The sequence below is a fragment of the Sphaerodactylus townsendi genome, linkage group LG08 (genome assembly GCF_021028975.2).
Source record: "Sphaerodactylus townsendi isolate TG3544 linkage group LG08, MPM_Stown_v2.3, whole genome shotgun sequence".
NCBI lineage: Eukaryota > Metazoa > Chordata > Lepidosauria > Squamata > Sphaerodactylidae > Sphaerodactylus > Sphaerodactylus townsendi.
Window position 1 is genome coordinate 44,896,381 of NC_059432.1, and position 24,182 is coordinate 44,920,562.

General features: G+C 39.6%; 1 protein-coding gene across 2 annotated transcripts in view; it reads left to right on the plus strand.

The window, feature by feature from the left end:
• Positions 1-24,182, plus strand: part of ADAM12 (ADAM metallopeptidase domain 12) — a 327,649-nt gene that overhangs the window by 44,614 nt on the left and 258,853 nt on the right. The gene's annotated exons all lie outside the window — the stretch shown is intronic.

Consider the following 24,182-nt stretch of genomic DNA (forward strand, 5'->3'; position numbering starts at 1 on the left):
CAATTATAAATTGAGCTGGTCTTGAATCCAGTGATCCAACTCAGTCAAGGCACAAAGTCTGAGGCTAAGGGCCGAGAGTAATCTCATGTTTGTCTCTGGCCATGCCAAATCTGGAAGAGTGAAGAAGAGAAAGCACAACTTAGGTATAGCTAGCAGCAACGATACCAGTTGCTTAGAATCTAACCTTACTGTGCAGTCATCATTATTTCATATGTCCGTGTACATGCACACAAACTCAGATGTTGCTATGTGGACTCAATTTTAATGCTTTCTTGGAGATTACACTTAGGGATAGAATGTAACAGTGTTTCCCCAGAAATTACTGGATTTTTTTTCTCATGGTTAAGAGAGATTTTGGGCTACATCCCTGCTTTTGCCAAAGTTTCCTTTTGGAGAGAGAATATATAGAAGTTTCTAGTAATGTTGTTTCCCCAGTTCTGTTATCTGTATGAATGAATGGTGTAAATTTCATTATTTGTTTTACTGTTATACCACTTCTCAAAAGTATTTAAATATATAAAAAAAACTAATAGAGAACAGAAAGCAACTCTATAAAATAGCCTTGGGCAATAGATGACCAGTCTCTGCTCCCACGGATCCCATTGATCTCATCAGTTGTAAAAGTTTTGGTAGACTTCATCCTTATATGGTTAGAACTTTGAAGATAGTAACTGGTTTTTGTGTTGTGTTTAGAAGATATGTCTCAGCATACGTGATTTTTTTTCCTGTTTGTATTCAACTTTGCTTTTATTATTTTGGGGGAAGGTAACAGATCTTTCTAAATACCACTATCCAAAGGAATATTTTCAGAGATGTGCACTGCAATTCTAATGACACTATCCTGGGAGAAAGCCCCTTGAACAAAAGGAACTTACTAATACTTAGGATTGTTCCAAGAGATATTCACATGGGATCATAGCAAGCTAATGAAAACACGTCATTAGGCATCTGTCTACTCCCATTTTAGGACATTGGTTTAGAAACAGATAGTCTCTTTTTATAGCACTTTAGAGATATTCATATTTAGTAAGTGTAGTCTGTCAAAAGGGTTAACAACACAATGACTTTCTAAGAGCAATGACAAAAAGTATTCAAATCATTAATTTGTTTCCCAGATTTCAAGGTGAACGTTAGAAAAGACTGTGGTTTTCATGTGTAGAACTGTGTGAAGTATCAGTGCTTTTAAAAATATTTGCCTTCCATGGAAACTGGCAGAAATTTAATATAAAAATGATTATATTCAAGCTGTGGGGAAATCAACAGCGTTGAAGTGGTTGAGAGCGGAAGCATTTATAACAAGCTTGTCACGCTGTTGATCAAAAGTAAGAAAATAAGACACATGTTAACCTAGTCATGAGGATGTTTGGATTTCTGTGGAATTTTAGCATCAAACAGAGTTGCACATGTCCTAAGCCTGTCAACTTCATTGGCTTTTATTTTGTGCTGATAATGAAGTAGTATTGTTTTTCTTCTATTTAATGTTTTCACAGATTTACATTTAATGTCACAATTGATATATGAGAGAGCTGCCAGGCCTCACTGTACAGGGTGGCCTCCCACCTACAGTCTTTGTTGCCTGCCCCTACTCTAAGCAGCGGCAGGAGAATGTTTTTTAAAAATTCATTGGCACTTTGTGCTCTGCAGTGTCACCTCTGTATTGCTCCTTCTCTCTGGGATGGTCATCCTCTTCCAGTGAGTGTGCAGCTTCGGGAGGGATGCACATGGAGCAGTGAGGGAGGGAGGGGACACCTGGCTAGCCAGTCAGATCAGCTGAATCAGCCCTGGCAATCAATGAGGTGACAGATGTTGCAGCCAGATCGCCCTCACCCTCTAGAATCACCAGAAATTCTACAGTTCTCCCATAGAGTTCCTGGCAGTTTCTAAAGCTACTTTACATCTCTTCCAGATTTCCACCTGGAAGTGATATCATGGTGCACATGGCACTTCACCCCCCATTTGTCCACCTCCAAAGCTGCTGCTGGTTGCTAGGCTTGGCAACCACCCTCAAATCACTAGGAATTTCCTAATCTGGAGCTGACAACCCTATCTTCTTTCAACTCAATAGCCAACCTATCTTCATCTGTCCCCTTGTTGTCTTCAGCTTTATCTGCTCCTCTGTCTTAAGCTTCCACCTGCAGGAAAGCTATGGCCCAGTTGTGTGGTGACAACCATGGGCCAGGTCCACTTCCAGGTCCATTTTTCAGGTTTGTATAAAGATCTATCTTGCTCATTCACAAGTCCAATCATTGGATTTAAGTATTTTCAGATTTAGCCAAGTTGGCTGTTACTAACAGAATAGAATTTCAACATCCATTGTAACATCCCATTTTAAATTTTCAGGATTTAAAAAAAGGAACTTTTGAAAGGAAACATTCTGTTTATGGTCTCAGTCCGAAGATTATGATTATATATAAAATACCAGTGAAGAATGCTTATGAAATCATAACAATGAAGTCTGTAGTTTCAACTGGGATAAAGTTGCCAAGCAGCAGGGATCTTTCAGTGTAAACACCAGATCAAGGACCTTACTTGCGGAACTGATCAAACAAGTGGAGCTTGTAAATCCTCAAATGCTGGCAAACCTTAATTCATTGGAACTAAAAGGCCTGTAAAATGAGTTACTTTTACCATTTACCAGCACAGGCTTGGTCGTGACTTGTTCTGTAAGCCATTGCTCAAGTGCAAGAGAAGATTATAATATCTATCAAATAGGGAAGGGCATAATATCACCAAAATACCATTCTGCTCTAAATTCAGTGCCATATTACAGGTTCCTGAATGGGAAGTTTTTTCTGATTTATTAGCAACTCCATGCAATTATGGCTAAGTAGCTAAGATAACACTCACACAGAAATACAGCTCATAAATAATGTAACGGTTCCTATAACATTATGTAGCACATACACATAAGAAAAATAGTGCCTGTAGCATTACATTGTATATGCACATAATGAGAGAAATAACAATGTCCTGTATCATGCCAGTCTGAATAAGAGTGTGCTTGTTTACTACACAGAAAAGCATGAAATGTTGTTCTGTGTCTTATGAGAAAGGACTTGCAGACCTGTCTTAGTACTACAGAGAAGTCCGCTGTTATGATTCCCAACCAGCCTAAATTGATGAGTTATCTGAAGGCAGGAGATGGTAAAAATGTACTTCAGGCTGGTTTCTATTTTCTGAATGTTTTCTGAATGATGTGTGTGTATGTGTTGTGCCAGCCACATATCCTATTGCGTTGTTGCCTTTTGATCAGGTATATTCCCTTGACTGTCGTAAAATGGTTAATCCTGCTAAAAACAGACATCGCTGCAGGTGCATTTGTTGCATTAGTCCTGCTAAATGAAGTGTTGAATTGCTGAATGGTTTTATCTCAGAGTTCATGCTTAGTTGAGATTATGTGTTCTCTGTAGGTGTTGGCAAATTGTACACCAAGATCATTAGCTCTTTCATTCATTATCTTAATCAGCGATCTTGCTTGTATGCCTTTCTAACTCCTTTGACCTCCTCTGTTTTGTCTTGACTCAGAACATTAGAGGGGATTGTCAGCTCTATGATCTTAGGTTCCTCCCACTCTAAACCCTGCCAAAACTCCAGGAGTTTTCCAACCCAGTGTTGGCAACCCTAAGAGTAGACAAATTAGGTGAGCCAAAAGAATGCTAATTTATATCACAGTAAATTCTGCAATCTGGGTAGATGTCTTGCCGCTTTGGTCATCATGAAAATTGTTGCAGCTAAAATCCCGAACTCTTGGCTTGTTTCTCTTTTCATCTGTTTAGGAGTAATCCCACACAGCCCAGAAAACCCATAACAGCCAGTTGATTCTTGCCGTGAAAGCCTTCTACAATATCTTGGCTTGTATATTATTCTGCAAATGTAGCCAAAAATAACTTGCAGACTGACTCTATTTTTCTATGTTATTCAGTGACTTTGATGTGCAAGCACAGAGTAAGCTTTCCCCCCAGTATGACATACTGAGAAATTTGCCCAGAAACATGACCTATTTGGCCAGTGAAGACTTGTCAGTCTCATAGTAGTCTTGGCCAAATCAGTCTTGTCACTGATTTTACTAATCCAGTTGAGAATGCTGGATTATTACATATAAGGCTGCGTGCTAGTGAGAGCATATTTGTAACATTTGTTACCTACAAACTTGTCTGAGGCTAGACTTTCTCCCAGACTTAGCCAGGTGCTGAAGCTGGCCCTGAACTTCAGTCCAGGCAATGCATAGCTCTCCTTTAAAAAGCTGCCAGTGGCAACCACAACTGTGCCAGAACAGCCAGAATATCAGACAAATGGGAAACTGGTGTGGGATGTCAAGGAAGCTTGTTGGATATGCATATAATTAGGCTTGACCCATATAATGGGCCCAAAGGCAGCCAAGGGTGGGGGCTCCAGCTTTTTTCCAGGTCAATGAGGAATGACTTGAGAAGAAGGGAAGAGGAACAAGATGTGGTTAACTCCCTGCCCTGTGTACATCTGAGGCTTTTGCCAGCTCTGGGGTCTCAGCTGGAACCATAGAGGAAGACATGAAGGATCAAGCAATCAGCTAATGGAAAATCACCTCCAAACATCTTGCCTTGAAAACCCTATGGGGTCACCATAAGTCAACTGTGACTTGGCAGTGCATGCACACACATGCACACGCGCGCACACACACACACAGCACTTTATTATGTAATATAATGTGCTTTTAGCACAAGCATTAAGAGTATCTCAAAATAAGTTTTGGTCTTACCTAGCTATAGAGGAAATTTTCTGAAGAAACATGGCTGTAACAGCTAATCTGCTACAGTTATGGTATATTACGTTCTGTAAAGTACTACATAATTTTCATACTGAATTCATTTAGTTCCTTCTTGGCTCTTCAGTATCTATGGTTGATGTTCTGGAGATAAGAACTCATGTGAATGTGCGACTGCTCCTGCATAGGTAAAAAAAAGGTGCTTCCTGTGTCTGTCTTGGGAGGGAAGATCTCTTTTCATCTGTACAGGAGCAACCCCACATTCATACAAGATTTTATCTCCCAAGCTTTAAAAGAGATTAGGCATGGACTGCAGCAAGAGATATTGAACAGCCGAGGAGGAATGAAATGAATTAAGGTTTTTTTCCCAGCTTAGAAGTACTGTTCAGTGAAGTAAATGCATTGTCACTCCTACATAAGGCTTGTGATAATAGCCTCAAAGTATAAATCAGACATTGCTGATATTCATTAGTACCCCTTAGGATGAATTGCTTAGGGTTTCAGAGTGTTTGTTCATAGCAGTGGTTTTTCCAGTTAACACATTCCAAAAGGCTTGAACGAATAATCATTTGATTTCTTTTAATTTTCATTCATGGTCAGGAAGCCTATTTATCCTGCCTATTTCGTTTTGAAGGCATCCCATATTTTATGCTACATGCCATTTCTGTACCATTTGTATGGGACTAATACAAAAATAGGTGCCATTTTTTTTATCAAAACTTGTAAACATGGTTGGGGTAAGAATGATCACAGTCTCATCTGTTGTACATTTAAAAATGTGTTTTTCCTTGATTTGGGTATTTTTATGGCTGAAAAATATTGGTACACTGCTGCTTTCCCCCCCTCACATCTTTGTGCCAACTTCACCAAGCATTTCTGTCAGAGACATGCAAGTCACACATAACTGTTGCATGGAACGTTGCATGGAACGCAGGATGGACATTTGTTAAGATACTGATGAACTAAACACAGTGTAAAAATCTCAACTGTACAGCCAAATTTGGGGATTTCACATGACTAAAAGGACTCTGTAGTTCTGGTAGGCTGACCAGATGTCCCGCTTTTGGCGGGACAGTCCCACCTTCAAACAATTTGTCCCACGTCCCGCGGGTTATTTCCAGTGTCCCGATTTTGTTTTTTTTTTTTTTGGGAAGGCTGCGGCACTGCCTTCACCGGGGTGCAGAAACACGTCTGCGGCAGCCTCACTCGCGGCGTGTGGCCGCATAGGAGCACCGCGTGCAGTAGGAAGCTCCCATTTCCACGCCCTGGTGAAGGGTGGAAGCCCGGGGAAAGCGCCATGGCCATGTCGCATCACGGATATAATAATCTCTGGCGTGACCGCCCGTCCCAGTTCAGAAAGGTGACCATCTGGTCACCTTAAGTTCTGGCTATTATAAATATGACTGCGGCAGGTGCCTTCACCCTTTTAACTATCTGTGGCAGGCTCAGACTCCTTACTATGCTGGGCAGTTCTGCAGGACTTTGTAAGACAGAGATGTTCCACCAGGCCTTTGGTTGAGGCCACTTGTTTGTCCTGTTGTCACCTGCTTGGTCTCCCTATTATAACGCATTGACATTATGCATTGCTCCCCTCTTGACTTGCTGTTGTGAGCCCAGCCAGCCAGGATTTTTTGGGTGAAGAGTACTGACAACATGTCCCCACCTCACCTGAGCCCAAGAGGGGCAGCCTGGCAATGACACTCTCAAGTGGGGCCCAGGGTTCTAGCCCCCCTGGGTGTACCACTGTAGAGAATAGGTTTCTAGTGCATGCTTGCGGTAGTATCTCAGACCTAAAGCTGAAACTTATGCTTGCCAAGAACTCTCTCTTGAGAGCCAGCATGGTGTAGTGCTTAAGGTGAACTCTTATCTGGAGATGGACTCTGATCAGGACAACTAGGTTTGATTCCCCACTCCTCCACATGAGCAGTGGAATCTTATCTGGTGAGCCAGATTTGTTTCTCTGCTCCTACATTACTGTTGGGTGACCTTGGACTAGTCACAGTTAATTGGAATTCCCACAGCCCCACCTACCCCACAAGGTGTTTTTTGTGGAGAGGGGAAGGGAAAAGGAGTTTGTAAGCCCCTTTGAGTTTCGTTGCAGGAGGCATAGGGAGTATAAGGGCAAATTCTTCTTCTCTGATGTCATCTTTTGTAACTGTCGAAATGGACAGAGTAGTTATCATTCAGACTTGCCTTAATGTAGTCTTTTTGTTCCAAACAAATAGGTTGAAAGTTGAACCCAGAATTGGGCATCTGCAATTCTCCAATGTCAGTCTCCACTCATTGCCGATAGTGATGTGAAACAACACTGTCCATGGGTGTTTGTAAAAGTCATCTTAGGCACTTGAGTATTGACTTTCCTTTTGAACTGTTTCAGAACATCAAGTTTAGCTGAGCTCATCAAAGTTTGCAAGTAAGTTTCAAATAGCCCTATAAAAAGCTGCTGTAACTAAAAAAAAATCATAAAAATGGAGATGAAGGTTTCCCATTTGAGTTTTGATGCAGAACAAATAAGCAGTTTCCAGATTTCCCAGGTTTCAATAACATACCTAAAGAAGTTGAATCTATCAAAACCTCATGGATATGAAGTATTATAGACCATATGGAGAAACAGAATTTTAGTGAGCATAATATAGTTGAATTAAATATTGTCTAAAATTACAACAATTATATTTGAACTTGCAACATAATTTTTGCTAGTTATATTGAAGCACATGGCACGTGTTAAACCATGTTTTTGAAATAAAGAACTTAAAGATTTAATTTTAAAACCTGATTTGGCCAAGAATGTCACTTATTTTCATTTATTTCATGTATGTTATTTATTCAGCTGAGTTATCACTCACTTGAATAACTTCCACAGAAGATGGCAAATTGATTTCCTACAGTCAAAAGGGATTTGTCACCTTTGTTTTGTGTGTCTGCTCTGTTCTTGTTCTCCCCTCTAAAAAGTTATGCTACTGATATATATGTCTCTGTGTATATATATTTCTGTAACCAAGGCTAAGAACACTCTAAATTTTTGTTGTTCAACTCAGGACTACATAGTGTGAGATGAAGCTTACAAGGCTAACAATTTTGGACAACTATTTGTATCAAAACTGTTAGCCATCTGGCCAGAAGACAATAAAAATAGAAGCTACTGCTTTTACTATTATTGCTGTTGTCACCTACATAATACTTTCAATGCGCCAAAGTACATTACAGTCCTCATGCATGTATCTTGACAACACCTTTGAGATGCCCATTTCTGAAATGAGAATCGAGTAACTTTTCTTGGAGCAAGATCAGCATCAGGCACCATCTAGTAGCCCCATGGCCTGGTTGGAATCATCTGTGGGTATATTGTTGACTTTTAGAACACAACAAAATGATTGTCTGTCAAAGCAGCTCAACTATGAAAAAAAAGTTAACCTAAGCTTTCATTAGACTGTACTTCTGGTTCTTACTGGCCGTAGTGGTTATGAATTAAGTGGGTTTTTAAAATGTGTTCTAGAAAATTCTGGGTCTTTTACATTTCTGTAACACTTGAAAGGAAATCATCTGTCTGAAAACATGCGGTGAGTACATAATTTGGAACCTTGGCTAGTATCAGCTCTGGGACATGTTTGCTGCATATATTTGGATTTTCTGTGTTATAGCAACTATGGGGTTGGCATTCAGTAGGAAAACTCAAGGGTTATTTATTTATTTATTTTGATTTCTATCCCATCCTTTCCTAATGGTGTTAGGTTTGGGGCAGTGAACAACAATACATTCAACATGCATACAAATAATCTTAAAACTAATACATATTATTTAAAGCAAAGTTTGATTGTATTAGCTATATGCCAGTCTGTGCTGAAACCAGGTAGCAACTACTTGATACAAGAGCTTGACTAGTTATGGTCAAATATTCGTTGAAAATATATTTCAAAACCATCACCCCCAGCTTAATAACATACATGCTAGAAGATATCCACCTTCCAAAAATGTTACATTGGGATCCATTATGTAATACCCCATTTCCCCGACAGTGTCTTATATTAATTTTTGCTTCCAAAGATGCACTATTTCTTATTTTCAGGGGATGTCTTATTTTTCCACTGCATGCTCTGTTCGACGGGCATGCTTCCAAACAAAAACTTTGCTATGTCTTACTTTCGGGGGATGCTTTATATTTAGTACTTCAGCAAAACCTCTACTACGTCTTATTTTCAGGGGATGTCTTATTTTCGGGAAAACAGGGGTATGTACTTAATATAATGGTGGGTAGATATCTTCTATGTTACAGTTTTAACTATTTTCTATTACTTTTTCCTTCTTCTGGTCTGTATAATATATGTTAAAACAATAAAACATTATTTAAAAAGAAGAACTATTGTATATGTTTGATCTCAGAAAATGACTTAAGATCAAACATATAGGATTAGATCTTGATTTGGCTTTCTCACATATGAACTACACCCTGAGAATAGTTAAGCAAAGGCTAAAAGATCACAAGGAACAAATATTGCATGCAGCTGAACCAAAAATCTGTCCCCCCCAAGTCCTCGGCCTTTTGACAAGTGATAGACTTAACTTGAAGTATCTCTCTACTTTGGACACATCTTGTCTCTGTAACGCTTTCATGCAAGCTAGAGCCAATGCATTCCCCTCATTTGTCCTATCTGGCAGATTCCAACGAATTTTGTATTCAGAAAGAGATTGCATATGTAGAGACAAAACTCCTGACTCAGTGAGGCACATTCTCTTTTATGATGAATTAAAGAACAGATTAATAAGATTTACAATCAGTACCAAGGAAAACTTAAGCAACATCCACCTTTTGCAGTTTTTGATGTCTGACTAGGACTCAGATGTCACTTTCGCTGTAAATTTTAGTGTCAGTCATAAGACGAAGGATGATTATACGTCCCAATCCAGACACTGTTTTATGAGCTTTTAAAACTATGTATATTAATACCAAGTTTAATATATTTGACACAATCTTTAATAGTTTGTTCTCTAAGTATAGTATTTAACTTGTGCCAATAAAAAGGTTTTTTTGAAAAGGCAGAGCCCACTAATAAGCCTGAAATCCTGTCTGTGATGCAGAGAAAATAACCAAATGCCAGAGAAGTTGCAACTCAATGCTTGAAGAATGTCAGTTGTGCCTAATTCAGGTATTTATTGCTGTTAGTCTGGATGCAAAAAAGAGGTTGAATCGACTGTAAGAGCCCTGATAGTCTGCACAAAGTTGACTTTGGATTGTTCCTTTCCCTTTAATGGTTTCCAACTCGGGAAAATGTATTCCCGGGACTGTGAAATTTGCCTGGAGTAATTGGTACACAGGTTGGGAGAGAAGGAGGTGAAATCATTCTCTTCTGCTTGTTTTATCACCAAAACTGTGTTCACAGAAAAGGTGAGGGAGTGATTTTGCCCCACCCTACTGAAGCCTCTTCACTCTCATGGTTGTTAGTTGCTAGAGATGGGTTGGAAAGTTCCTGGTGCTTTGGGAAGGTAGGGTGGGGAGTGATGTCATCAGAATATACAATACTATCAGAATATACTATAGCGTCCACTCTCCAAAGCAGCCATTTTCTCTGGGAAAACTATGTCTGTACTTTGGAGATCTGTTGTAATTCTAGGAGATCACCAGGCCCACCTGGGGGAGGGGGGGGGTTGGCCACCTATTAAGAAAATAGTCCCTACAACAGACACCTTAAGAGTAGATAGGGCTGAGAGAGTTCTTAGAGCACTGTGACTAGCCCAAGGTCATCCAGCAGGCTTCATGTGCAAAAGTGTGAAAACAAATCTGGTTCACCAGAGTAGAGTCCTCTGCTCATGTGTAGGAGTGGGGAATCAAACTCTGTTCTCCAGACTAGAGTCTACCACTCGTAACCACTATGCCACAATGGCCCTGTGACTTTGGGTGTAAACTTCCTGGGGTCAGAAATGGTTGCTGGGAGGGGTGGAGGTTGGAAAGATAACTGATTATAACCTTCTTCCAGTGACAGATCACAGGATCCAGCTAGTGAAACTATATTATAGTGTGATAATGCAGAAATTTCGCCCAGAGTACCAGACACAATACAGTTATCTGTCTTATTAATTTGTCACAGCTAATAGAAACTGCTCCCCAAAACTGCTATTAAGAAACATCTCCCAATTCATCTTAACATTAAAGCACTGGAACATACTTTTGTGGATTGCCTTTTTAGTTCCATTGTTTCTTTGATGCCTGCTGAGAATATCTGAAGTGCTTTCTCTAAAGTAACAGGTTAACAATATTTACCTTGGACTCTGTATCCTCATGTAAATGATACATCAAAGGCATTTGGGTTTAGCTCAATTTTGTGTGTGTGTCTCCGGACTTTTTAATGTTTCTTTTCTTTATTTGTTCATCGAATATCTTGTGTGTTCATCTAATGCTCTGCTGACAAGGAATGAAGGGAGACTATTTTGCAAATTATTCCCGGGACAGCCCCCAAAATGTATTCAACATAGAAACTGCATTTTGTTTCTACAGAAAACAGGGCTGAAACCTCTTTGCCCAAAGCTTTACTAAGTTCTTGCCCAATGGATTATGAATTTTTATAACTGTATTTTAGACACTATGAACTTAGCTTTTATTTTTAAATTTATTTTTAAATTTACCTCTTAATTTCTAAGGCCTGGAACATCCTGTTCACAAAATCTCTTTAATTTTATGCTAACATTTGAAAATGCTACCAGTATGAAGGAAGCTAGTAAGTGAAACAAAGGTCCTTTTGATTCATGTAGCCAAATGTCCTTAGGTAACTTTCCCCTATGAAGGCTGATTTTCATTGGTTAATATTCAATTTTGCCTTTTCCAAAATAGGAAATAACCTCTGGGAATGAATCTGTCCCAAGGAAGCCAGTTATGACTCTGAGAACAAATTGGTTCTGTCTTCTCCCACGCTCTACATACAGTGGCGATTCTCCGCTTCAACCTTTTGCTCATAACATTTTAAATACAAGAATGGGATTCTTTAGTGAATTTTTGCCATTGCAGATAGAAGAAATGTTTTAAAACTGAAGGTTTCTGCATCTCTGAACATTAGTAGGGCCAATTGGCAAGGAAAGTTAGCATTTTAAAAAAGATTTTTATTTTTCCTTATTTGAAAAATTCATAAATGAGGTAGATTTTTTTCCTTTTAAAAAAAGATAGTGGGCTAGATAAAAGGTAATAAACTAATTATATTTCCCAGTTTAAAAAATGACAACAGCAGCCAAGGCTGTGTGTGTTTTAATATTCTGTGAAAACCCCAGAAGCCGTACAGAACATGGTACTGTGCAGATAATTCAACTTCCTGAAGTTTGTAGCATTTATAGCTAGGAAGATGTAGCATGTAGACAGTGCTTGCTGAAACCTCAATAACCAAAGATTAGCTGGGTAAATTTACAGTAGTCTAGAGATGCTTCAGTGCTCTGCGTAGTGCCTTCTGTCACAATAGGAATATGACAAAATACTCAGGTTTCCTTTACTAACCTAATATTTATAGATTGCAGATTTCGCTTTTACAGAGCTTGGGTTATATTTCTAATGCAAAGTGAATATAATGTTAACTATATAGCTGTAGCAGTTAATATAACTCTGTAGGATTTGTTCACTTGTCCCTATGCTGAGAAAAAAGTCAATACACACACTTTATGTATCATTTACTTCATTTATGCCCCACCCAAAGTGACTTAAATGGTTTTCCTTTCCTCTATTTTATCCTCATGACAACCTTGTGTGTTACCCATCAAGCTTCCATTACAGACTGGGGATTCAAATCTGAGTCTTCCAGATCTAACCACTATACATCATAGTTCTCTCCTTTGAGTAGAATCATATGGATGCAGCATTCTTTGGATAAGACCTAGAAACCTTTGAAAATAGGATAAATATTTTCTCATAGAACTTTCCTGTGGCACTTTTAGGCATGGCTACCTATAGCAGTATAGTGATCCAAAATGTATTTATATTAAACTGCTGGAGCTGAAATGCTGTTCACATTTACCAGAGAATAAGTTCCATTAAGTTTAAGATATGAATAGTCAGCATTTAATTTAACAAAAGCCTTAGTACTTTTATCAAACTGCTTGTTGACAAAACAAATGTAAGCTCTGGATGTTCTTCAGGAGGTAAAAAGAGTTCTAATATGCTGCCTCATAAATATACAAAATCTTACAATGATGATTTAACTGTTTACAATGAGCAAGAGGTAATTCAAAACACATTTTGGGACATCTGGGCCATAAAATCCTTCTGGTAGATCACACAGTCTACTTAGCTTAACTGTTTTATTTTCAATTAGCAGAGAGCCAAGATGTGGAGGGTTTCTTATTTGGGTTTAATTTGAAATGTTCACATGGAGAGGTGCTTTGTCCCTGATCTCATTTGCAGGAGATTTTGTTGCAGCCTGTATTATCTGTGTATTGGTTATGGTGAGGCTGAGACAAACAGCAAACCAGCACAGCTATCAAGTTCTTCAATGCTCTGTGATAAGTTACAATGGTCCTATTACCAAGATGTTTTTATGCATTGAACAGATTTCAATTAAATACTATTTTGCTTTCTCTGATGCCATGTAACCCATAAAGCACTGCCAGATCTTCTTAGTGGGGAAACTGGAAAATACATTAGTTTTTTTAAAAAATTGCTTTCTCCATCTTGGCTCAGCCACCTCCAATGAAATCACGAGACAGCAGCATTGGCTTTAACTAGTTTATTTACGTAGGTAGCTATGCTAATCATATAATTAAGTAGCTAATGCGTTTAAATAGACAAGCTGTACTAAGCAGCCTGGCAATGGCTGCTTTTGTTGGGCAGACCCACCCTAACTGCAAACTTAGCCTGTGTCTTCCAGTGGCCTTGTTTATTATCACATGCACTCAATGTGCCTAGATGTGTCCAGCCTCAGTCCTTTCTCCTGATGTACTAAATGGTCACTGCCAGGTTCAGAAAGATTTTGCTGAGCAACAAGGGCCCTCCTTTTCAGCTGCACCCATGGCACACCCAATGACGTACTGTTCTGGACTTACCCTTCATAACTGAAGATATCCTGGTGTGTTTCCCATCTTCCCTACCTATCATGGTCAGCCCGCCCTATCTCTGCTGAACTAGTTATGACCTGAACAACAGTCCAAAGGTCAGGCCTATTTAACTACAGTGCAAAGCAACAAGATCGGCCAATCTTGTTGCTTTGCACTGTGCTTTTACATCTCGCCTGTTACTGGTTTTCTATTTAACTACCCCAACATCATAGAGCAGGCATGGGAAACCCTCTATAACCAATCAGTGGGAAACCCCAAGATTCCTGCTTGGCCCCACAGTAGACCAGCAGATCCTGTAATGTCAGAGGATAGGAAGATGGATGGATCAACAGGCAGCAGCTGATTTGTTTCTTTACTTCAATTATACTTGTATTTCTCCACAATGAGAGAACTCAAAGCAGCTCGAATAATTCTTTTCTGTTCCATTTTCATCATCACAACTACTGTGTGAGGTAATGTTGCCAGCTCTGAGTGAGGGAATACCTGGAGATTTTGGGATGGAGCCTGAGGAGAGGGGTTTGTGGAGGACAGAGACTTCAGTGGGGTATAATGCTATAGAAACCGCCTTTCAAAGTGACCATTTTCTCCAGGGGAAACTGATCTTTGTCACCTGGAGATTAGTTGTAGGAATTATCTGGAGGTTGGCAATCATAGTGTGAGGTAGACTAGGCTGACAGAGTATGATTCTGATTATTAGTAAAGCTCACTGTATGAACAAATACAATGAGCTCTTGAAAATATTTGGTAGGTTAACAGTGCCCACTGAGGGGGCCGGTCAACCCTTCCTGCCTTTCCTCCCTGTTTGGCCCCACAATTTACAACAGATGATGAAACCTAGCCTAATTATTTAAGGAAAAAACCTAGCCTAATTATTCAGATTCTTCCCACATACATGCAGACAGGCTCCCCTAACTTTGCAAACAGGTACTCCTTTCTCAGATCCCCCCCCCCCACAGGCCCCCCTAACTTTGCAAACAGGCTCTTTTTTCTCAAATCTGCCCCCTACACACACACAAGCTTCCCTAATTTTGCAAAGGGGCTCTTCCATCTCAGCTGCAACTTGAGAGAGTTTGTCCCATGTTCCCAGGCAAGGAAGTTCTACAAAGTCTACCACAGGGATCTAGTCCTGGTAGGGAGAAGCACAACTTGTGGGGGAGGTTATGGCTTTCCCCTGCCTTTTCCCCCTTTTCACTACCTCCAGGGAGAAGCACACCATGGGAAGCCGAGTTGAGTATGGCTTTCTGCAGCAAGGGTTATCCTTGGCCCTCCAGGAGGAGCTGGAATCTGAATCCTCCTGGATGGCCAAGGATTACACTTCCCAGAGGCCCTCACTTTTTCTGATTCATCGTTGGGAACATGCTGCTCAATTATATCGCAATATGTGGATGGTCCAAGCTAACCTGATCTGGTCAGATCTGTGAAGATAAGAATGGGCTAGCCTCGGTTAGACCACCAAAAACTTAAGGGTTGCTACACAGAGGCAAACCACTGCTGTTTGTGTGTTGCCTTGAAAACCCAATATTGAGTTATCGTTAAATTTCCTGGTACTTGATGGCACTTTCTACCACCATTTTCTCTTTCTCCAGTTACTTGTGAACTTTTTCACCACTCTTAGCTTTCATTTATTTTTAATCTAAAATGACACAAAATGTTGAATGTTAGACATGTACATCAACTAATTTTTAACAGTATTTTGATCTGAGAAGGACTGAAGGGCCCCACCTAACTCAATTGCAAGCTAAGACATGGGCAAATGATTCTCTGCCCTCAATCATAGACAGTGCACAAATTGCAAAGCTGGTAAGCACACTGAAAACCAATTTGATCACCCAGGGATCACAGATGGGGAAAATTGCAAAGCCAAAAAGAAGAGATGGTGCAGCTTGACAAATGAAATGACATTTACTATATGAATGGACATTCCCATATATGATTACAGCAATATAGCTTAGAAGGAAACTGGAAAAGATTGAGATCAGTTTGGGTAATTAAAGTTTTTTGTGAATCTTATGTAGAATTTTCATTATCTTCCCCTGTCCCTCAAAATAGTAATTTAGACAAGCAGTGATGTTTATGTTCTTGGGTTAAAAGCAATGGGAGGTGATTGAGTATTCCTTTTTTTTTTAAGTTGCAAATGTCTTTTCAAATATTTATTTCAGTGTGTGTGTTCTGCCAGACCTGCTGAGATTTTTTTTCTTTAAAGGTCTAAAATTTTCATCATTGACCCTGAAGTCCTCTACAGTAATTGATTTTTCTGTTTTTACTTCCTCCTTTGTTATATTTTTCCATACACATCAAATTGAAGGAGGAAGTGATATTTCTTGCTGAATGTAACATTTGCTCACCTACGGTATATTAATTTGTGTAATGTCAAATGAAAATCTCCTTTCCGCTACATTAATACTTCAAGTACTCTTCAGAATACATTGAACCTGTATTCCATTCTCTCTCTCTCTCTCTCTCTCTCTCTCTCTCTATCTATCTATCTATCTATCTATGTATATGTTTTTCTCTGTTTTATGCATTTGTAGATTTGGATGTTATATGCTGGGTTTATTCATTTATTGAACCTGTATTCCTCTATATGAGAAAGTAAAAGGGCTTTTTATGTTATGCAGATCTGCAGTGTGAATTAACATGAACATATGAAGCTGTCTTGTACGAAATGGTAACTGATGGGAGCCCAATGAAGAAGGAGGGTAGATTTATGGGGGACGGGCACATCACAAACCTTCTGCCTCAAAAGAGGTTCACATCAGTGGACACTGCAATAAAATCTCTGATTGTGCTGCAAGTTTGTGTTTCCTGTTGTCATTTTTAATGGTCCCTACTGACAAGGAAGAAATGTTGGTTTTGGTTTCTGGTTAAAAGACCCCACTGTTTTCTCCTGTTTGCTGTTAAACAAGAGTCTCTGAACATTCATAGGTAATGAAGATTTGCTCTATCTGAGTAATACAGATACGACTATGTTGGTTGATAATTACTCCAAAAGTTCTGTCTTTGGTTTTTGTAGCTAGCTTTTGGCATGGTTCAGATGCAGCAAATTATCTCCCCACCCTCCCCAGACACAAATTACGATTATTTTAGTTGTGGTTACTTTGTGATGCCAGGATTCAGCTTGCAGATGGTCATTTAATCCTAGTCTGTCTTGGTAGATCCTGGTTTCAGTTCCATACTTTCCTCTGCAAAGACATGGCTGGTGGTGGTATAAACTGCCCGCACACCCCCTCCTGCCCCGCCCTGCCCCGCCCCGCCCCTGACATGTGAGTGCAATGGCAGCACCCAGAGCCACCCCAATGTCCCCATTGCAGCTACTCCTCTGGCTGGTGGTATGAACCCAGTTTGAATTATATTGCCTAACTGAAGCAAAGTCTCTCTACATTGACTTAATCATTGGCTGGCATTATTGTGAGAATAAGGAAGCTGGTCACGGAGGATGCTGAAGCTCATCCATCAAGGAATCTTCAGTTGCCTTAAGCGCAGCAAGTGGTAACAGAACCTAACAACTCTTCCTCAAGCATTCGCAAAGGAAGACAGCCCGGTTTTCCCACGAATCCTTTCTTCTCTTTATTTTTTTCAGAAAGTAAAATAGTTTTTACCTGTGTTGTGTTTCCTTCTCTTATAAGTAAAGGATAAAGAATAGCTGCCTTGAACCATAAGGAAAGTAGGGTATGAATTTTTAAATAAATAAAATAAAATGGAACACAATTAAATTTTTTAAAGCAGGAAATTAGCTCTTAACTTTTGGCTTGAATTGTGTACAACACCTGCAAAAGTGGAACAGGCTGAACTGCAGTTACAAAACAATAGAAATCAAGTCATGCTCACATTTAAAGAGAGATGTTTAGAGAGCTGGAAATCTGGAGTAAACAGTCTTGGCATGAAACTTGTGTAACAATGAAGAATGACTGGCTTGGAGGGAAGGGTATCAGTCCAAAAAGAAAAAAAATAATTGGTAAATAAAGCCAAACAATCAGTGAATGATTCACTAAGCTTGAGAGCTATTTGGAAAAGCAAATGATCTCCTTGAGAGGTTTTTGAAAGAACTGCAACTTTTTAAAGTAAATTCAACAGAACTGAATTGTATTAGTCAACATGAGATCTCTCCTCATACTTATTTCAAAATCATGGACAAATTGGTTCTAGTCAGTTCTTTTGCCATTTCGATCCTAAATTCTAATTTAAAACTAAGCTTTGTAAGAAAAGAAAGACACTTTGGAATGTAAAAAGGTCTCAGTTTTTGGTTTATTATGGTCGAGAAGCTCAAACTGTTCTCACCTTAAATCCTTTTCTCAATAAATTGGGAACTTGATGTGTAAGGGCCTGACATGATGTCATGGTAGATAGCTCAGTGAAACCATTCATTCAATGAAGAGAGTACATTCTGTACTAGAGATTATTGGGAATCAGATTGAAACTAAAATGGCTCATATTGTACTGCCCGTGTATAATTTGGAATATAATTTTTACAAAATGCCATTGAAATTATGTGAAAGTTATCCAAGAAAAGCCAAACAAAATGACCCAGGGGCTTCAGCATCTTCATTTTGAAGAAGAGCTAAAGTGGTTTTGACTCCTTCATTTAGAAAAAAAATACAAAGGAGATCCCACTAGAGAGAAATATTTTTCCCATTATCTTAATTGTGGAATTCAAGGGCACTCCTGACTTTATAATTTAAATGTCAAGGATTTTAAAAATGCCATGTAGTAGCCAGATAAATAAGTTTTTAAAAGACTGTTAATATATTTTAACTTAAATACTTAAGACCGTATGGATGATATCAAAGGTCCATGTTTTTTAACCTTCATTTTGCAGTAGTGCCCGGCCTCTGGAAGCTTACAAACAGGGCCTGACGCCAGGAGCACTTCCTTGTTCTTTGTCCCCAGCATTACAAGGCATGCCTCCACTGATCAATATTGCTTCACTTAGCGATTGTGGCCATATGGTTTCATTATAGAAAGTGATTTTTTATACAAATGCATATAATCAATATTAGAAAGAAGGCTTTGGCATCATTGAAAAGATTAGATCAGAAGATTATTAATTTAGATTCTACGAATGGTATTCCTCCCCTTGGGGGGGGGCTTCTCAGTCATCCTTTTTCATGTATTGCTGGGTTATTTTACTTAGAGTTTCAATTTTTCATCAACTTTTTTTCTTGGCCAGTGCAGAAATATCAGGTTGCTTCGAGGATATTACCTGTCCTCAAGAGACACTGCTTTGTGGTAGACCCTTAATTGAAGCTTTACTCATTTTACTCATTTTGTATTAAGCTGTTATTTGTATTTGTATTTTGTATTTAAATGCTTTTTGTGTTAGTCTATAAGAGTTCAATACATGTTGCCTTTAGTTAGCAGGTTCTCTTGCGATTCGCATGATTTTCATCTGTCACATCTTTTGGCTGGTAGTGATAGGCATCTCATTTTTTCTAAGGGAAAATTTTTTTTTTGTGCCCTTAGAATTAGACAGGTATATGTTAAAATGTCACTTAGTGAGACTGTCATTTCATTAGTTTTGCCAAGGCGCTTTGGGATACATAGACACTATGATTTTGAAACATGAACATCTTATATATAGTGCTTGCTATTTTATGTAAATTACATTCGGTCCCTTGAAGTGAAAAACAAGGATTTCCAACAAAGAAGAAAGAAGGGGTGAAGGAATATTCCCCAATAACACCCCAAAAGATCTACTCAGAAACCCCCTCCCCAGCAGAATCACCCACATACACAAGACCTAAAAAATATGAAAAATCCTTAAACAACTTTTAACAAACAGGGAAACCAAAGCAAAGTCTTGGCAATTGAAGGCCCTGAACCCCTAACCCAACAATAATCTAAAGACTAAATGTGCAACTGGCACACTTCACTAAAAAACAAATAAACATTTTTTTTTCAAAAATAAACCAATTATTTCAAACAGTCCCAACACAAGAAACTCAGTGGGAGGAGCAGAAACCAAAGCTAAGCTTTGCACACTGGAATGCAGTCTGCTGGACCCATGCTTCCTATTTATACTCTTTGACCATGCCCCCCAAAATCTGAAAGAAATCCAGACCAAGACATATTCTGCAATTGGCTAAAAAGCAGTGTTGTTCCTGTCCTAAAATTCTTTTTTTCCCCACTTCCACTCTCCCCACTCTAAAGGCTATTGCAGTTCTCAATATGACTGCAGCAAAACTGAAATGCCAAGGACATTGTAGCCATTGGCCAAAAAGGAAAGCTCCAGCAAGCAGTCCTATTTATCCTTCCAAGATGCCTCTCCCCCTCCCTCCTGTTGCCCTAAACATGGCAAGAAAAGGGCAACAAGAGCGAACAGTTCTGCAAGTAGGGAGGCATTTTTGTCAGTTCAACAGAATCCACCTAGAAGCCCAGCAGAACACCACCCAAGGGAATTCTGCTGGTTTCCCTGTCAAATATAATCACATTAGTTTACGGTGATTTAAAAAATTGAAACAAAAGATATTCTATAAGTGCTGGTTCTGTTAGTGGCATAGATAGAATTATCCAGAAGGTTTTTGTTGCCTCCTCTTTTTTATTACTCATTCGTAGGATTGCGAGACCCAGGTTGGGAAATATCTGAAGATTTTGGGGGTGGAGCCTGAGGAGGTTAGGGAAGGGAAAGGCTTCAATGGGGTATAATGCCATACAGTCCACTTTCCAAAAGGGCTATTTTTTCCAGATGAACTGACTTCTGTTGCCTGAAGAATCAGATGTAGTGGTGGGAAAGCTCCAGCTGCCACCTGGATGTTTGCAACCCTACTCATCGCTTCCTATTAAACCTGTGGTGTTGTGCTTACTTGCCTTTAAATGGTGTCTTGGGCTGTTGAATTACAAATAAGATGTAGCCTCAAATGGCTGCAGTTGATTCTTTCTGTCAAAATAAATGTCCCTAATCTTCTACATCTACATGTGTTCAAAAGTGCTCTCAGGAACAATCACATCTCATGGAAAGGTTCAGTAAGAATGCATTTTGAAATGTTTAGGCTGACTTTGTGCTTGGGAGAAGTTCTGAAAGCTTATTTATCTGGGCTTGGGCTTTTTTACTATTTGAATTCTCCTGCCACTGAATTAGACGCTCTGTAATTAAGTATTGAGCATAAAAGCCAGCGAGAGCCTTTTCAGCTAATGTTTATTAAGCCATTTGTTTTGAGAGGATAATATTTTTTTTAAAAAAACTGGCAATAGTTTTTAAGGACAGGCTTCTGATGTTGGATGTATTCCTTTTCACATATTTGACATTTATAGCCAGAGCTTAGAGGAGCAATTTCACTTATACTGTGCAACAAAAACAAATGAAAACTTCTCAGATGCAGTGCATTTGATGATCAGTATTTACCAGCTGCAAGGGCTGCCGGTTGAATTCTGCATCATGTTCATGATTTTAACCTTGAAGAACTTGACCAGTCTGGGACCTTTATATCTTTAAGACCACATCTCCCTATATTGCCCATGGAGGGTGCTTTGTTAGTCCAAAGGAAATCTACTGGTGGTCCCCGGCCCAAAGGATATCTGGTTAGCCTAAAATAGAGCCAGGGCAGGGGTTGAAAACCTTTAACCAAAGAGCCATGGAGGCATGGCCCCACCTCTCCAAGCCCCGCCCCCAGCATCCTCAAGCCCCGCCCTTCAGCCTGCAAGCCAGCCATTCAAGCTGACGGACAGAGTAAGTTGCAGGAGTGGCTGCACTTATGGAGAACGTCCCCAGCCGGGCAGGTGACAGCAGGCGCCAGTTGAGGGAAGGAGGGGAAAGGATGCCGTAGGGAGGGAGGAAGGAAGGAGGGGGCGGGGAAGGAGGTGTTCTCACCGCATCCCAAGTGCAACTTGCATAGTTAGTGTCGCTGCTGCCAGTGGTGACACCAACGATGGCAAGTTGCACTTGGGACGTGGTGAGCATGCCTCCTTCCCCCACCCCCTCCTTCCTTCCTCCCTCCCTCCCTCCGGCGTCCTTTTCCCTCCTTCCCAGGTGCCATACGAGGGAGCCGCAGTACAAGGACGAAAGAGCCGCATGCGGCTCTGGAGCCAGGGTTGCTGACCCCTGAGCCAGGGCTTTCTGAGCCAGTCTGGGAGCCAGTCTGGGAGAACTCTCTGTTGGCTTATACCAGGGCCCCATGGTACCTTAAAGTGTTCTGTAGGGGCTGTAATACAAAGATGTTCCGCTGGGATTTTGGTTGTGGGTTAGACTCTCTCTACAGATTTATTCCAAGCTCCAATCCAGAGGGAAACTCGATAAAGGAGTTGATGTGTCACCTTTGCATTGAAGACTTTTAAAGCCGCAGGTATGAATTCATGTCCTTTAGAGAAAAAGAACCGCACAACTGCATTAACAGAATTCTGACATCCCCTGGTAGCTGCCTCTTTATGGTTTGCCCAATCTGCTCTAAAATGGAAGCGAATCCCCAGGTATTTAAATACCTTAACTTGTTCCAGGCCAATGCCATTAAGAAGCCAAGTGCTGGGATTAGGCCCACTTGAAATAACCATTACTTTTGATTTGGCTGTATTTACTTCAAGCATGTTGTTGGAGCAGTATTCATTAAACTTACTTAAAAGTCTTTTAAAACCAACCTTAGATCTTGACAACAGAACCACGTTGTCTGCACCCTCTTAATAGTAAGCTAAGTGATACCTTGTGAACATCATACTTCTTTTCAAAAGAAAAAGTCAAGCATAAGGAAAAGTGTGAATACTTGTGATGGCAAACTGATTAGAGCAATATTTAATTCTCATGATTTTCTTTCATATCCAATAAGTCTCTGTGCTCTTAAAAAAGAAAGCAAGTCAGTATCAGCAAAGAGGGGACCAGTGCAGGAATCTGTTGTTTATAACACTTCAGACCAGTGATTTATATACTTGCAAGCCTTTAGTGCTTTAAACCAATAAAGGCAATGGAATTTTGTAACCGTTGTTCCCTAGTCAGTTCTGGCAATCTCATCTGGCTTGCAAGCCTTGAGTACAAACCTTTATATCCCTGCAAGTCTTTATATCTGTGCAAGCCTTGAGTGTTTTAAACCAGTAAAGCAAATTAAATTTGGTAAGTGCCGTTCCCTAGTCAGTTGGTATTCTCATCTGGCTTGATGTTCTCTTCATTTCTGACTCATTTATATTTTAGGAAAGCAATAACTTGGAAAGTTATTGCCTACTCAGCAGGTTAAAAATGTGCATATAGATTCAAATTCTAGTAAGAGAATATGGAAGAGCTCCTTTACTTTCAGTAAGTTGTTGATATGTCCTATCTTGTCTTTCCACCTGGGGTTATCCTTTGGTATGCTTCCACCAATTGTGCACTAATGTTCTGAAGAGAAGATACATATTTTTCTGCCTTTTCAGATTTATTTTACATATTTTCTATCTCCGCATAAGGGCCCAGTTTTGCTAACTTTATTCAGCGTGCCAGGGAAGCTTCATTCAGTGCAATTGGATCCTGCTAAGACATTCTGTCAAAATAGACTGATTGTGAATTTGAGTACCTTTCAGAAGGAAAATATCAGCAATGCGTTCCTAAGATTGTAACCATTATCCATGCTCTGTTGAAAGATGACAAGGCTGAAAGACAATGTCAGGCAAGCTGTTACGCCAAGCAGTTTGTCCTGCTCCAGACAGAAAGAAGCTACAAGACTATTAGTGTAGTCCTAAACAGAGTTATACCCTTCTAAACCCATTGAAGTCAGTGGGCTCAGACAGGTGTGACTCTGTTTAGGATTTCATTGCAAATTATGTTAATCAGAGGGGGAGTCAAAAGGCATTAAATCTCCCCTCTTGTCTCACTGAACCACAGTCTTTCTACTGAGAGAGAAATCCATACAAATCCTAATCAAATTGGTTAGATTTTTGTGAAGTTTAGTACAAGGATTTCTACATGAATGACCTGTTATATCTACAGTTAGGCAATGTAAAAATGGGGGGGGGGATTTTGGAAGAAAAGGTATTTTTCCTTCTTAATGATGGGAAATGCTTTGCTTGTAAATATTGTATGCTAAGCATATGATCTGCAGGTAAAATGAGCATATGAAAATATTGTGTACATTTGAAATCATTTGCATAATATTGTGGGTTCTACACTTCGTGGATTGCTCCATGCAGAATAAATAAAACGTTTTAGCATTTGTATTAGATACACATGGTTTGCTCAGTTCAACACTTTTTTTGAGTAAGAAATCCCAGAGTGGAAGTTAGGGCAGTATTACATACATAAAGTTTCACACTATGTTTCTAATCAGAGTGCTGACATAATTGCTTGTGGCAGGAGCAGAATGAGCAGTCAGTATGGCTTATCCTGACTCTTTTTGTGGAGCCTCTATGGAAAGGACATATTTTCAGGCATTTGCTCTTTAAAACTGACATCAGCTGATTCTGAACTAGTACGAAGAGTACTTAAATCTAAACAAGAAATATATATTTTCAAATAACACGCTGTTAC